General features: G+C 41.4%; 1 protein-coding gene across 1 annotated transcript in view; it reads left to right on the forward strand.

The window, feature by feature from the left end:
- SPG11 (SPG11 vesicle trafficking associated, spatacsin) overlaps window positions 1-15,077 on the forward strand; it is a 63,689-nt gene that overhangs the window by 45,830 nt on the left and 2,782 nt on the right. The gene's annotated exons all lie outside the window — the stretch shown is intronic.

Here is a 15,077-nt window from a genome sequence, read left to right on the forward strand (position 1 = left end):
ACAGCGGCGGTTGCTGCTTCGACTCCACAAGATGGCACCAACTCAGCCTACCCAGGGCCTGCCACGAGAGCAGCCACCGGTAACGTACCCTCGCCACCGGTGATTGCGGGGGCGGGGGGATTGGATTTTTTACAGGCAGAGCTCGCAGCGCTCGTTAGGGACTCCTTTGCAGAGGGGTTGCGAATGGTTAGTTTAGCCTCCCCGACCCCCCCCCTCGCATCAACCTCCAGAGAGGCTTCTCCCCCTAGGCATAAGAGGAGTGCCAGCTTGCGCGCCAAGGCAAGCAAACGCGACACGCTGCTCACGGGACGGATTAAAACCTCAGCCTGTCTCTGTCTAGACAGCAGGGGCCCGATACTTCTCCCTTCTCCACGGATGAGGAGGAGGAAGAGAGAGAGGAGGGCGAGTTCTCTTCTAGTGGAGAGGAGACTGTTGTGGAAAATAAGCAAAACAGAATCTTTAATGCAGACGATTTCCCCTCACTGTTAACTAAAACCTTAGCAGCATTAGATCTATCAGAAGACCCCAAAAGTTCCTCTTCTGAGAAACTGAAAGGGTCAAAGAAATTTTTCCACATGAATGACGCTCCCTCTAGTTTTATCCCTGTCCCAGATTACTTCACGGACTGGTCAAGGCTGAATGGGTGAAGCCCCTAGGGGGGGAAAGGGTCCCTCAAACCACAAAAAAGTTTTATAACTTAGCCACTGCATCTACAGACCTTCTACACGTACCCACGGAGAGCTATGTGGATACGTCCCTGGCAGGTAGAGCATCACTCCAAAATAGTACTAATGGGCTACCCATATCAGGGCAGCAAACTGTTTGGAGAGTCACTAGAACCAATCCTTGTCGAAACCAAGGATAAGAAAAAGGCCCCTCTCAAGGTCTTACGTAGAGATAGTAAATATCCAAACCAGACTTCCTTTCGGTCCTTTCACATTCTGTCACGCTACAGACAAGAAAACAGGAGAGGTCAGTGGAACTCCCAACGTGGTTCCTTTCGCAGAGGTGGTCGCTATTCCAGGAACTCCCGATTCTCAAATTTCCAGTCGGATAGAGGGGATAAGACCCCACAACAACCCAAACAGTGACTCTCTCCCACAGCCTGTGGGGGGCAGGCTCAACCTTTTCCTGGACCAGTGGTCCTCCTCCCACCCAGACTCCTGGGTCATGCAGATAGTGTCGTTAGGCTATCAAATAGAGTTCTTCAAGAACCCCCCAAATCGGGTGATTCCCTCCCCACATCCTATGAACAAAGAAAAGAAATTGAGAACGCTGGTGGCTATTCTACTTATACACGCAATAGAGGATGTTCCTCTCCTGGAACAGAAATCCGGCGTCTATATTCTTTACAGTTCCGAAAAGAGACGGCAATTCCGCATGGAGACCCTGAAATCCATCTCAGAGGCCCTCAGACCGGGAGACTTCCTTACCTCAGTGGATCTAAGAGAAGTGTACCTGCACATCCCGATCCATCCTTCACATCGCAGGTTTCTACGTTTTCAGTTCCGCCATCAACACTACCAATTCAGAGCCCTCCCGTTCGGGCTGACCTCTGCCCCGCGGGTTTTCTCCAAGGTGATGATAACGCTGGTGGTGATTGCGCGCCAAAAGGGCATAAGAATCTACCCCTATCTGGACGATCTTCTGATCTGTGCTTCATCAGAACAACAGAGCCTAGATCACACAACCATCGTCCTGAAAATGTTGGCAGATCACGGATTCCTGACAAATTTCAACAAGAGTCAGCTGACACCATCCCAGCACATTCATCATCTAGGGGTCTACATTGACACGTCCAACAACATGCTCATATTACCGGAGGACAAGATTGCAAAGATTTGCACCATCGCCATTGATTTGCATCATTGCCAAGTCCTCTTGCCTCATGTCCTTGGCCAAACTTCAAGGACTGATGATATCCTGCATCCCTTCTGTCCAGCGGGTGAGGTTGCACGCGAGACCGCTCCAGGACTTCCTCAACATATACCAAAAGGACATTGCGCGAAAGCACGACAGGAACTTAATTGCCCCGGAACAAGTGAAATCCAGCCTTGTTTGGTGGTCGGAACCCACGTACCTGTCCAAAGGTCTATTATTCATCAGACCCTCACCGACGGAGATCTTCACCGATGCTTGCCACTCAGGATGGGGAGCCATGCTCCTGGACAGGCTGGCACAAGGAGTGTGGAACTCTCGAGAGAAAAGGCTTCACATCAATGCCCTCGAGACCAGAGCAGTCCTAAAGGCCCTGAAATTCTTTCAACCGCAGATCCGGGGTGTGAACCTCCTGGTCAGAACAGACAATGTGGCCACGAAGGCTCACATCAACAAGCAGGGGGGGTCTCGCTCCGCAATACTCAGCAGGGAGGCCAGATTGCTAATGCTCTGGGCCGAAGCCAACCTGTCCTTCGTCTCAGCAGAACACATTCAGGGGACCCTGAATATGCAGGCGGACTGGCTCAGCAGAGAAACCCTGAATGAAACCGAATGGTCTCTCTATCACGAAGTATTCCATCAGATCTCCCAACAGTTTGGTCACCCAACAGTGGATCTGTTCGCGGCTCGAGGAAATAAAAAACTGAACAAGGTTCTTCACATGTTACAAACAGTACGGGGCGGAGCAGACCGACGCTGTGGTAGCCCCTTGGCCCAAGGAGCACCTATATGCCTTCCCTCCATTCCCGCTAATTCTGCAAGTACTATGCCGCATACGGGGCCTACAGGCATCAGTAACACTAGTGGCTCCCTACTGGCCGCGTCGACCGTGGTTCCCAGTCCTGATGGAGTTGTCCACCCAGGAACCTTGGAGGTTACCGAACAGAGAAGATCTTCTCCATCAAGGTCCAATCCTTTACCCCAACCCAGGATGGTACCATCTGACCGCCTGGGCATTGAAAGGGACCAGTTTCTAGCTCTAGGCTATTCCACAGAGATCACCAAAACCATCTTGGCGTCCTGCAGACCCTCTACGATCAGAATATATAACACCTCGTGGAAAGCCTTTGCAAGATGGTGTCGTCGCAAAAAGGTCAATTCTCTGAAACCGCGCACGTCGGAGATCCTTCACTTCTTGCAGGATGGACGCAAACAGGGACTAAAAGTCTCCACTCTCCGCAGACAATTAGCAGCCATTGCCACCATAGTTCCCAAGGCCTCGGGGTTTCCGATCACAAAGCACCCTCACGTCCAGGCCTTCCTGAAGGGAGTTACATTGATATCCCCACCTGTCATCCATAGGTTCCCGACGTGGAGTTTACATACCGTCCTCACGGCATTGACCAAGCCACCTTTCAAGCCTCTCCGACAAGTAGAGCTCAATTGGCTCCACATGAAAACCCTATTCTTGACAGCCGTGACCTCAGCCCGTAGGGTCTCGGAGCTTAGTGCCCTATCTATTAGGCTGGGCCTCTGTACTTTTCATGCTGATAAGGTGGTGCTAAGGCCAGACCCATCCTTTTGCCCAAAGGTTAGTTCCAGGTTTCATAGGGAGCAGGAGTTAGTGCTACCCTCCTTTTGCCCACATCCGAAGTCTCAAAAAGAAAAGGAATGGCATTCTCTAGATTTAAGACGGGCTCTGCGAATTTACATTAGACGCACAGACGCACAGGACTTCAGATTCTCTTTTCATTAATCTCACCCCATTTAACAAGGGAAAACCCATGTCCCGGGCGGCAGTTAGTAGAACTATCACAAAATGTATCTCTCACGCTTACACACACAGTAATCTGCCAGTTCCTCCTAGGATTACTGCCCATTTGGTGAGGAGCGCGGCCATGTCTACCACCTTTGACCGTAGGGCCCCGCTCGAAGAAATATGTAAGACTGCCACGTGGTCATCAATTTCCACGTTTGTTAGGCACTACAAGCTAAATCTATATGCTTCGTCGGACGCCGCTTTTGGCAGACAGGTCCTTCAAAGTGTATTACAGGACGTCTAATCCCACCCATTGGGGGACAGCTCTGGTATATCCCAATCGTAGATGCCCTTCTCTCTCAGAGCAAGAATGAGCCTTGGATACTCACCGTGAAGGCTCCTTCTGCTCTGAGATACGAAGGGCATCTCCCCGCCCAGACGTTCTGAGTAAAATTGGAAGAAAATTATCAGGAGTATACTTCCCCGTATTGGTAAACTTAACCTTAAAAAAGTAAGTCAGTTCCTCACTAACCTTATTACCTTATTACCTATGTGCCTTGCCTTCGTTGCTTAGTTAGGTATCATACATTTACGACTGTTGTTACTTACCTGTTTGCACTGTTTCTTCCCGTGCTAATGTTTCTTGTTACGCTGTTGTCCTGGGTTAACCACGTGATATTTTCTGAGCTTCCTTCCTTCCTGGGGAGTTTATGTTTGAGCCCACTAATTCTGGGAAAGTCTTGAACTGGAGAAGACAGGGGGCGTTCCCAGGAGACAGGAAGTGGGAGTGAAAGTTTTTAGGTCCTGCCTCCCGAAGCATGCGAAGCCGAAACACCCAATTGTAGATGTCCTTCGTATCTCAGAGCAGAAGGAGCCTTCATGGTGAGTATCCAAGGCTCATTCTCCTAACAGAAAAAGAAGGAAGACCTGAAGCAACGCGTTCCTCCTTTTTGTGGTTTTGTTATAACAGATGGTGGCAGGTTCAGGAAGAGGCCTGGATTGAAGAAAGACAGAGCCGTCTCTGTCAGGGAGCCGTTTTGCTGGCTCTCTCCCCCTCAGTCCATCCCTCCTCCTTTTCCAAGCTAAAACTGCAGGAAAAACTCCCCATGAATCTTCTCACAGCAGCAAAGCGACAGCATTTTGACTTGGTCTTGTCTAAGCAGCTTCAGCAGGCAAGCTTCGTTCTTCTGGGAGGAAGGCCTCTGCCTTCAGCACTCTGCAGAGGCTGCTGCCCGGAATCCTAGCCATGAGCTCTCTCAGCTGACGAGGGTTGCATGCTCTCAAGGGAGGTTTTTGTCGCGCACAGCTTGTCTGGACTTCAGGAGTTTACCTGGTACCAACTTCACACCACGCAGTTCTGCTATGTACAGTTTATTTACAATATCTACACAGAGTCCTTTGGCTGAACATTCACAGCTCTGAGCAACAGCATGCTCCGCCAGCATGTATATTTCAGGCAAGAGGTAACTTACATTCAATACACAGACTTATATACACATTCATGACCAATCACAGTTCACCTGAGATGAGTCATTCTGGAAATCCCCATTCCTGGCTGTACAAACTGGATCAGACCAGCATCATCACATGACTTAGCTGTCACTCTGATCAGTATGATCTGTTTAGCAAACTGCAGACTAGGCATAACTTTGACATATGTTGACACGCCTCCCTAGTCAAACGTTTGTTAAACACAGCCATTTCTTCAAGTATTGAAATCTTTCAGTATTCAAACATTTAGTAAATATGTCTGCTACATTATTTTCAGAGGTACAATATTTCAGATTTATTATCCCTCAGCATCCCGTACATTTTGATACCGTATATTAATGTGCTTACTCCTAGTGCACACTCCCTGGTCATTTGCTAATTGTTGCGCTGCAGTATTGTCACACATTATAGTTATTGGTACCGTACATTCTATCTTCAAGTCAGACAGTAATTGAATGCACCATTCTGATTGTACTAGGCAATCACTTAAAGCTGAGTATTCTGCCTCACATGTACTTGTGGAAACGTGGGTTTGTTTTATTGTTTTCCACTGTACTAGGGATCCTAAAACATATAATGTAAATCCTGTTGTGGACTTGCCATCATTATGTTCACCCCAACTGGCATCACTGTAAGCCATTAATGCTGGTTTTTGGTCTGCTTTCAGCACTAATTTGTTGGCTATGGTTCCCTTTAAATATCTTAGAACTCTCTTTGCCGCCACCCAATCCTTCTGGTATGGACAGGCATGTTTTCTGCATAACCAGTGAACAGCAACACATATTATCAGGCCTGGTCCAACATCCTATGTACAGTAGAGATCCCACTAGTGATTGATACAATCCTTTCTGTTCAAACACTTTATCATCTGGTTCCCTATTGTAACTTGTTGTCATAGGTGTTGTAACCTCATGCTCTTCACTCATGTTATACTTCTCTAGCAATTCACTTATTTTAGTCTCCTGGCTTAGTTCAAACCAACCATTCTCATTTCTGGAGACTTGCACCCCTAGGTAATTCTTAATTGGTCCTAGATGTTTCATTTTAAACATTTCCTGTATGGTCTGCATAAACCATTTCAATTGTTCCTTGTTGTGGTACATTAAACATACATCATCCACAAAAAGTAATAAATAACAGGTTTGTTTACATATTTCCACTTGATACAGACATGGATCAGACACACTCTGCTTAAACCCTTTTTCGGTTAAAGCATTTTTTATACACATATTCCATGCATGTCCTGATTGCTTTAAGCCATATAATGCCTTGTGCAATTTTAACACTGTTTTGGCATTTTGACATTGGAACCCTGGTATTTGATCAAGATATAACTCTTCCTTAATAGGTGCATTCAGATATGCAGTATCAAAATCAAAATGATCAACTAGCATTCCTTCTGCTCCAGCCTTGGTTAATGCAACTCTTATTGTCTCCATGCGAATCGTGGGGGCAAATGATTCATAATAATCCTGTCCGACCACCTGCGTAAATCCCCTCGCAACTAATCTTGCCTTATATTTAACATTCCCATTTGGCAAGGTTTTGAGTCTGTACAACCAACGGCAACTCAGAGTTTTCTTATCTGTCGGCAATTTAGATAAGGAAAATACTTCATTTGACACCAGTGAGTTATATTCCGCCTCCATGGCTTGCAGCCAAGCATTTTTCTCTTCTGAGGCTAGACTTAACACATCATTGTAATCAGTTGGAACTTTAACAAACACATGGTTAGCAGTTACACCATACCTTTGAGGTGGAATACCTTTTGTAGATCTAGAGGACACTCTTGGCACTACTCTCTGATCTGCACTTTGCACACTCTCAGAGTCTGCATGTATTGGTGACTGCACCTCCTGTTTCACTTCTGGCATGTTATCAGAATCATCATTCATAGGTAACAGTACTGTGGATGGTAATTGGTTTGCATGTATCTTAGGCCAATTAGCATCCTCACATAATGTAGCTGAACGACTGAAACTTAATGCATTTTGGTTATTTACAAAACGGTAAGATTTCATTCCTGTCTGATACCCCAGGAATGTCAACTTTTTTGCTCTTTCACCACCTTTCCTACGTTGTTTCAGTGGTATATTGACCCATGCTTTACTTCCAAATATCCTGATATGATCCAAACTGGGATCTTTCCCATACAAAGCCTTGTATGGAATATTGTTTGTGGCACTTGTCCAAATTCTGTTTGAAATATAACAAGCATTTTTTGCCGCTTCAGCCCAGAACATTTTTGGCAATCCAGCATCAAGTAGCATTGATTTTATCATTGTTTGCAGTACTCCTGCCTTTCTCTCTGCAACACCATTTTCTTGACTCATGGATACATTTGCAATTCTATGTTCAATACCTTGAGTCTTAAACCAATGAGCCATTTCACCAGACATGTACTCGCCCCCAAAATCACTTTGGAACTTACAAATTGTATGCCCCAATTGCCTTTGCACATTGTTAGCCCACATCTTTATAGTATCACACACCTCTGACTTCTTTGCTATGGGATACACCCATGTGAACCTTGTGGCATCATCTATCAAAAGAAGAAGATATTTTCTTTTAGATATACTGTCTGGGAAAGGGCCTACCACATCACTATGAACAAGATATAGAGGGGTTTTTGTTACTCTGTCACTCTTTGGTGCAACTGGGTGTGCTTTAGACTTACTTTGCTTGCACACATCACAATCCAGATATGTTTTGCACCCTTCAACCTTCTCTTTGCCCAGCAGGGCAAGAGTTTTATTCAAGGTGCCCCAGCCCACATGGCCGAGTTTTCTATGTAGCAAATGTATACATGTATGGTGAGGGTTTTTATTTAACACTGTTTGTGCTTTACCTGCCATGTTCTCTAGCACATACACATTATCTTTCAAATTCCCCACTGCCATAACTTTATCACCTTTGAGAATATTACAGCACTTATTTCTGAAAGTCACACTGAATCCAGCAGAATCTAGTGCACTTATACTTAATAAGTTTCTGTCAAGAGAGGGTATACAAAGCACATCATTGAATGTATGGTTTAAACTTCCAAACATTACACTTCCTTCACAGGAAACAGTTGCAGAACGTCCATCTGCCAAACTTACATGACCTAACGCCGATTGATGTGAGTTCATTAGTAGCCTTTCCTCCCTCACAAATATTTGTGAAGCTCCTGAGTCAATTATCCAAGAGTCATTCAGGGAGTCTGGACTCACTCTCACCAGCGTAGCTTGCTGTTTGGTCACAACTTGAGTCTTTTTTCCTTCTCTGTATTTCCTTGCAGCAGGGCAAAATCTTTGAATGTGTCCCTCTTTCCCACATCTGTAACATTTCCTGACACGTAAAGCTACAGGTATAGGCTTGCTTGCTTCACTGACTTTTGTTTCACAGCTGAGGCTTGCTTCCTTCCTTATCTCATGCTTGGCACAGCTCCCGGTCTGGCCGACTGCCAACTCCCGTTGCGTATATCGCGCCTCCTCCTGTAACAATCTCCCTGTGATGTATTGCAGAGATAATTTTGCTGCATCAACAGATTCAAGGGCTGAGATAAGTGGGTTGAAACGCTCTGTCAGGGAACTTAAAACTATAAACACCTGGTCCTGGTCAGAAATCTGCTTTCCCCTCTGAGCCAGCAGTTGAAAATACGTGGCTAAGGTATTCAAATGATCTCTAACACTCTCATTTGGCTCCATAGTCTTTCTATAAATCCTTCTCATCAGGGAAATAAGAGATCCAGCCGTGTCTTGCACATATACAGCCTTGAGGCTATTCCAGGCATCTTTAGCTGACCCTTGTCCCGCCACATGCACCAACTGGTCATCAGCAACACTTAATATCAACGTGGCCAATGCCTTCTGGTCTTTTAAACTTTCCTCAGGCGTGGGAGCTTGTGGGGGAGAATCCACATACGTCCACAATGACTCACGCTTAAGATAATGCTCCATTCGCAGGGACCACACGGCATAGTTATCTGCGGTCAGTTTATCAACCAGCAGGTTAGAAGCAGCTTGCGCCATGATATCTTTGCTCACCGGCAGTAGCTGATTATCTTCCCCTGGTTCCTCCTCCGACTCTTGGTCAGAAACAACTGAACCGTCTTCAGTTGCTGATCCACTTCCGTTGCTGATCACCGTGGCAGCACGATTCTCGAGCCCCGATCAAAGTGGCAAGGGAGGGAGGGAATCCCCCCTCCCCCGAACAACAGCCACGGCTCCCCTTGAAGTAGAGGGGAAGCTGAGCAAGCGGCCGGCTCGCGGCTTGCCCTTGATGCGCTCCCTGCCTTGGAAGCGGCGGGGAGCGTTCGGGCGAACCAGCGGAGAAGCAGGCGCCATTGTTCTCAGGCTGATCGGGACGGCGGTTTAAAGGCACGGAAGAAACAACAGGTTTTTTTTTTTACTCTTTTGATGTACAACTAGTGATTCACGGGGGTGTCTGGTGGTATAACTCATAGGGAGAAGCAAGCTGGTTTTTTTTTCTATACTTGCTAACGAATACAAAAAGAAACTTGGCTTTTTGCCAGACTGTGGCGCAGTTGAATTTCCTGCTCTGTTGACTTTGACAGTTTTAAGAGATATCCAGCAGATTTATGATCACTGAGCTGGCTCTTCAAGATTGACTTTACCAGTTAAATGCTCCATTACTGAGATTCTTTGAACTGATGTTGTGAGACTGTCATCTCTCCCCCCCCCCTCTCCTCTCCTTTGGATTACAAATGTTGCATTTTTGAGCCCTTCAATGGGAGATAAAGAAGGAAAAAATAAAAAGGACTCAGAAAAGCACCCTAAAGTACTTATTAAAGACCCCAAGACCCTTCAGACTCAATTATCTATGCAAACAAAAAGAAGACCATCTCTCACTAGTCCAGCTATTTCTCCAGATTCCTCCCCAGTAACAGGATCAACTTCTTTGGCAAAAATGACTAAGAAAGCTGATGCCACGCTGAACTCTTTGCAAGAGCTGCTAACAAAAACACTTCAGGAAGTGACATCAGTTAAAACTGAAGTGGTTGAAGTCAAAAAAGAAGTGACAGAAGTAAAATCTGAAGTTGTCTCAATGAAGCAAGATATGGACTATGTAAAGCAAGGTCTTAACCAGAATACTGCAGCTATCTCAACATTGCAGGACTCTATCTCAGCTTTGACTGTGAAGCAAGACAAGTTGGAGGCGAAACAGCAAAAACAAGCAAAGGAAAATAAAGAAACCAGAAAAAAGGTTGATACTATGGAACTTGTACTGGAGGCCCGCCAGGAACGTGAAGAACGGCAAGAGGATAATGTGGCGATGTTAGAAATGCGGATAAAGGAGAGCTGGATTCGTATTCGCGGATTTAAAGAACGGACTGAAGGTTCTGACCTGAAAGAATATTTGAAAGTGCTCCTGGCTGATTTTTTGCAAGAAGAAGAAGCAATAGTGGAAGGGATGATAATTACAGCTTATAGAGTCAACTCTGCTTATGCAGCCAGAAACAAAGTTCCAAGGGATTGCTTGGTACAGCTTTTTTCAAGATCTCACCGGGACCTGATACTAAATAAACATTACAACAATCCTTTAACAATAGAAGGTCAACCAGTGAGACTAATGAAGGAGATACCAGGGAGACTACTGAGAAAAAGAAAGGAGTTTGCAGAATTGGTGGCAAGGCTGAGATATAATGGAATACAACATAGATGGGAATACCCTCAAGGAGTCTCATTTATATTCAAAACAAAGAGGTTCAAACTTACTGACATGGCTAAAGTTGATCAGTTCTTTCGGAGATATGAAGGAGAATTAAGTAAACCACCACAACAACCAATTAAAGAACTGGTTGAAAAGAATCTTACAGAGAATGAGAAGGCTGCAGAAGCTTCAGGAGGAAAATCTCTGACGGAAGAAGAGGACACAGACTGAATTAGGGTCTGAGGATTTATGAGAAGGAGATGGGGATACTATTGGGGGAGGAGGGGGGGAAGGGGTATTATACCTGGGGGAAAATTTGAGTTACTAACCAACAAATGATGAAGATACTATCATGGAATGTTAATGGTTTAAACTCTCCAAATAAGAGGAGAAAAATATTCTATCATCTACAGAAATCAAAAGCTAACATTTTTTGTTTACAGGAGACACATATTTTAACAAAAGAGGTTTTAAGATTAGAACAAAATAAATTAGGTAAACTGTTTACTTCATGTAATGATAAGAAAAAGGTTAATGGAATAGCTATGTACATTCCTTTAATATTTGAACCAAAGATGTTGTATAAAGACAGGGAAGGGAGGATTTTGATGGTAGAGGTTCTGTGTGGTTACCAAAAAATAGTATTAGTCGGTATATATGCACCTAATAATAACCAAAAATTATTTTATATGGATCTAATATCGACATTGGCTGAATATGCTACGGAAAATATGTTATGGATGGGTGATTTCAATGGAGTAACAGATCCTCGTTTAGATAGATCAGCAAAAAAAAAACAGGGGAAATTTGAAGGTAAAATACCTGGTATTTTTGATCATTTAACAGAACAATGGGAAATGTTTGATGCGTGGAGAATGAAAAAAGGTAACAAAAAGGGATATACTTTTTACTCTTCAAGACATAAATCTCACTCTAGAATAGATATGATTTGGCTATCTAAAGATATTATATGCAAACTAGATGACCTTGAAATTTTACCGAAGGTTCTTTCAGATCATAATGCACTGTTGTTGCAAATGAATTTGGGAATTAAGAAAAACAAATCTTGGCATATTAATGAATATTTATTAAAAAATAAGAAAATTACAGACAAAATAAAAGTAGAAATACAACATTATTTTCAAGATAACATAAATAAAGGCACATCTGAAGATGTTGTCTGGGATGCGGGGAAAGCAGTGATAAGAGGCATTTTAATACAACAAAACTCGCGGTGGTTTAGAGAAAGAGAGTCAAAAAAGAAAAAAATACTGGAGGAAATTAAACAGGCGGAAATACAGTTAAGAAAAGCACAAACCAAATTACTTAAACAAGAACAGATTGATAAAATAAAAACTTGGCAACAACAATATGAGATTTTATTAACTACCGATATAGAAAGAAAAATATTATATAATAGACAAAGATTTTTTGAACATTCAAATAAACCAGGCAAAATGTTAGCATGGCAACTTAAACATAAAGAGAGGAGAAAGCCAATATTGAAAATAAGGAAGGATGGAAAAATTTTATTAGATAAACAAAAAATTACAGAAACTTTTATAGATTATTATTCTAATCTTTATACACAGGGAATAGTTTTAGAAAAAGAGATAGAAAAATATTTAACACAATTTGTATGGGATAAAATCTCACAGGAACAGAAAGAATTATTAGATGCAGAAATAACATTAGAGGAGTTAAAATCAGTAATAAAGAAAAGTAAATTAAACAAAGCACCAGGAGAAGATGGCTTCACAAATCTTTATTACAAAACTTTTATGGATCAACTATCACCAAATTTATTGAGAGTTATGAATAATTGTATACAGGGAGGATCCATTCCAAATACCTGGAAGAAAGCAAATATAGTTTTAATACCTAAACCAAACGCTGATTTAATGGAAGTTAAAAACTATAGACCAATATCATTATTAAACAATGATTATAAAATGTTTGTGATGATTTTAGCGAATAGATTGAAGAAAATTCTTAATAGTATTATACATGAAGACCAAGCAGGATTCCTTCCGGGGAGGTTAATCAATCAAAATGTTAGAGTTGTGTTAGACTTACTAGAATATGCAGAATTTGATAATACACCTTTTGCAATGATATTTTTAGATGCAGAAAAAGCGTTTGACAATGTAAATTGGAATTTTATGAGGAAAGTGTTAGAATATATGGGTTTTGGTGATAAATTTCAAAAGGTTATTGGAAATATTTATACTTGTCAAACTGCTAAGCTAATAATTAATGGAGAATTATCATCACAATTTGAAATACAAAAGGGCACCAGACAAGGGTGCCCCCTTTCACCACTGTTGTTTATTATTATTTTAGAGGTATTGATGAGAAAAATTAGAATGAATGCAGAGATTGTAGGTTATAAAATAGGGAGAAATCATTATAAAGTTAAGGCATATGCAGATGATTTAGTGTGTTTTTTAACTGATCCTATTACTCAGATAGCTGAATGGAGCAAAATGATTGAGGTTTACGGAAAACTTGCAGGCTTTAAAATAAACAAAAATAAAACTAAAATATTGGTCAAAAATATTACACTCTTGCAGCAGCAGGAATTAGCGAGAGTAACAGGTTTTGGTATAGAACATAAAGTAAAATATCTGGGAATATGGTTAACTCCTAACAATTTTAACCTATTTAAAAATAATTATGAAAAAACATGGCAACAAATAAATACCGATTTGACAAATTGGGAAAAAATACCCTTATCATTGTGGGGTAGAGTATCGGTGATTAAAATGATGGTATTACCCAGGATGCTTTTTTTATTTCAAAATTTACCGATTATTAAGGGGTTCAAAGTTTTTAAAATTTGGAAGAAGGATATTCAAAAATTTTTGTGGGGAAAAGGAAAACATAGAATAGCGTATAAAAATTTGATTCAATTAAGAGAAACAGGAGGATTAGGTTTACCTGACTTGCAACAATATTATGAGGCTTCCTGCTTTCTCTGGTTAAAAACCTGGATTAAATTAGAAAATTATCGATTATTAGAGTTAGAAGGGTATAATCTTCGATATGGCTGGCATGCATATCTGTGGTATGAAAAGGAAAAGGTAAACAGAGATTTTAAAATTCATATTATTAGAGCTGGGTTATTTCAAATTTGGACAAAATATAAGAAGACTTTAGAAAATACGACCCCGGGGTGGATTAATCCAATAGAAGCTTATATGAAGAGGGGAAAACAATTAAACTTAGATATAGAGATATATAGGGGTATTATTGAATGGAAGGAGAGTAAATGGGCTTTAAAAAGCAGGGAAGAGTTAAATATAAAAGACTGGTTTTTATATTATAAACTACAAGATATTTTTAATAAAGATAGTAAACTTGGATTCAGTAAAAATAAATCCGAGTTAGAAAAGATATTAGATAAAGGAAATAAAGGATTGATTGGTAGGATGTATAAATTATTGATGACTATTAATTTAGAACAAGAAAGAATTAAACCAGTCATGATCAAATGGATGCAGGATTTAGGATTCAATATAGACCTGGATAAATGGGAAAATTTATGGAAGAGGGAGTTTAAATTTACAATAACTAATGAAATTAGAGAAAATCTCTATAAAATGTTTTATAGATGGCATATAACCCCATTTATGATATCTAAAATGAACAGTCAAGATAAAGGAATCTGTTGGAAATGTGGAAAAGAAAGAGGAACTTATATGCATGTCTGGTGGACTTGTAAAAAAATCAAAAAATTTTGGAAAAAAATAATAAAAGAAACAAATAATTTGATTAATAGTAAAGTGAAAAGAAAACCATTATTTTGTTTATTGGGAATACCCACAAACGATATTCATGATCGGGATAGGATTATTTGTCAATATAGTTTTGCTGCTGCAAGGATTGTGATAGCGAGAGTATGGAAACAAACAAGTAAACCCTCAATTACAGAATGGAGAGAGAAAGTGTGGTTATATATGAGGATGGCCAGATTAACAGAAATTCTGCATGGAAATGATTTGGAAGAATTTAAGTTAACATGGTTTAAGGCTACCTCATATTGGGATAAGTTGGCAAAAATGGATTTTACTTTGTTATTTAGTGAGCTATAGAAAATTATTCTTTAAGCAATATTAGAATTTAGATAAATAAATAAAGCTACCGGACACTTCTATGGAAGTCATGGTGATGGGTCACTTTTGGTGGGTGGGGGGAAAGGGTATTTTTCTTTTGATGAATGTATTAAAAAATGAAATGTATTCAATATGTTATGTGAATACCCTTTTATATCTATATATGTATTTTTTTTCTT

This window comes from Euleptes europaea, chromosome 20, assembly GCF_029931775.1.
Source record: "Euleptes europaea isolate rEulEur1 chromosome 20, rEulEur1.hap1, whole genome shotgun sequence".
NCBI classification, from domain to species: Eukaryota; Metazoa; Chordata; class Lepidosauria; order Squamata; family Sphaerodactylidae; genus Euleptes; species Euleptes europaea.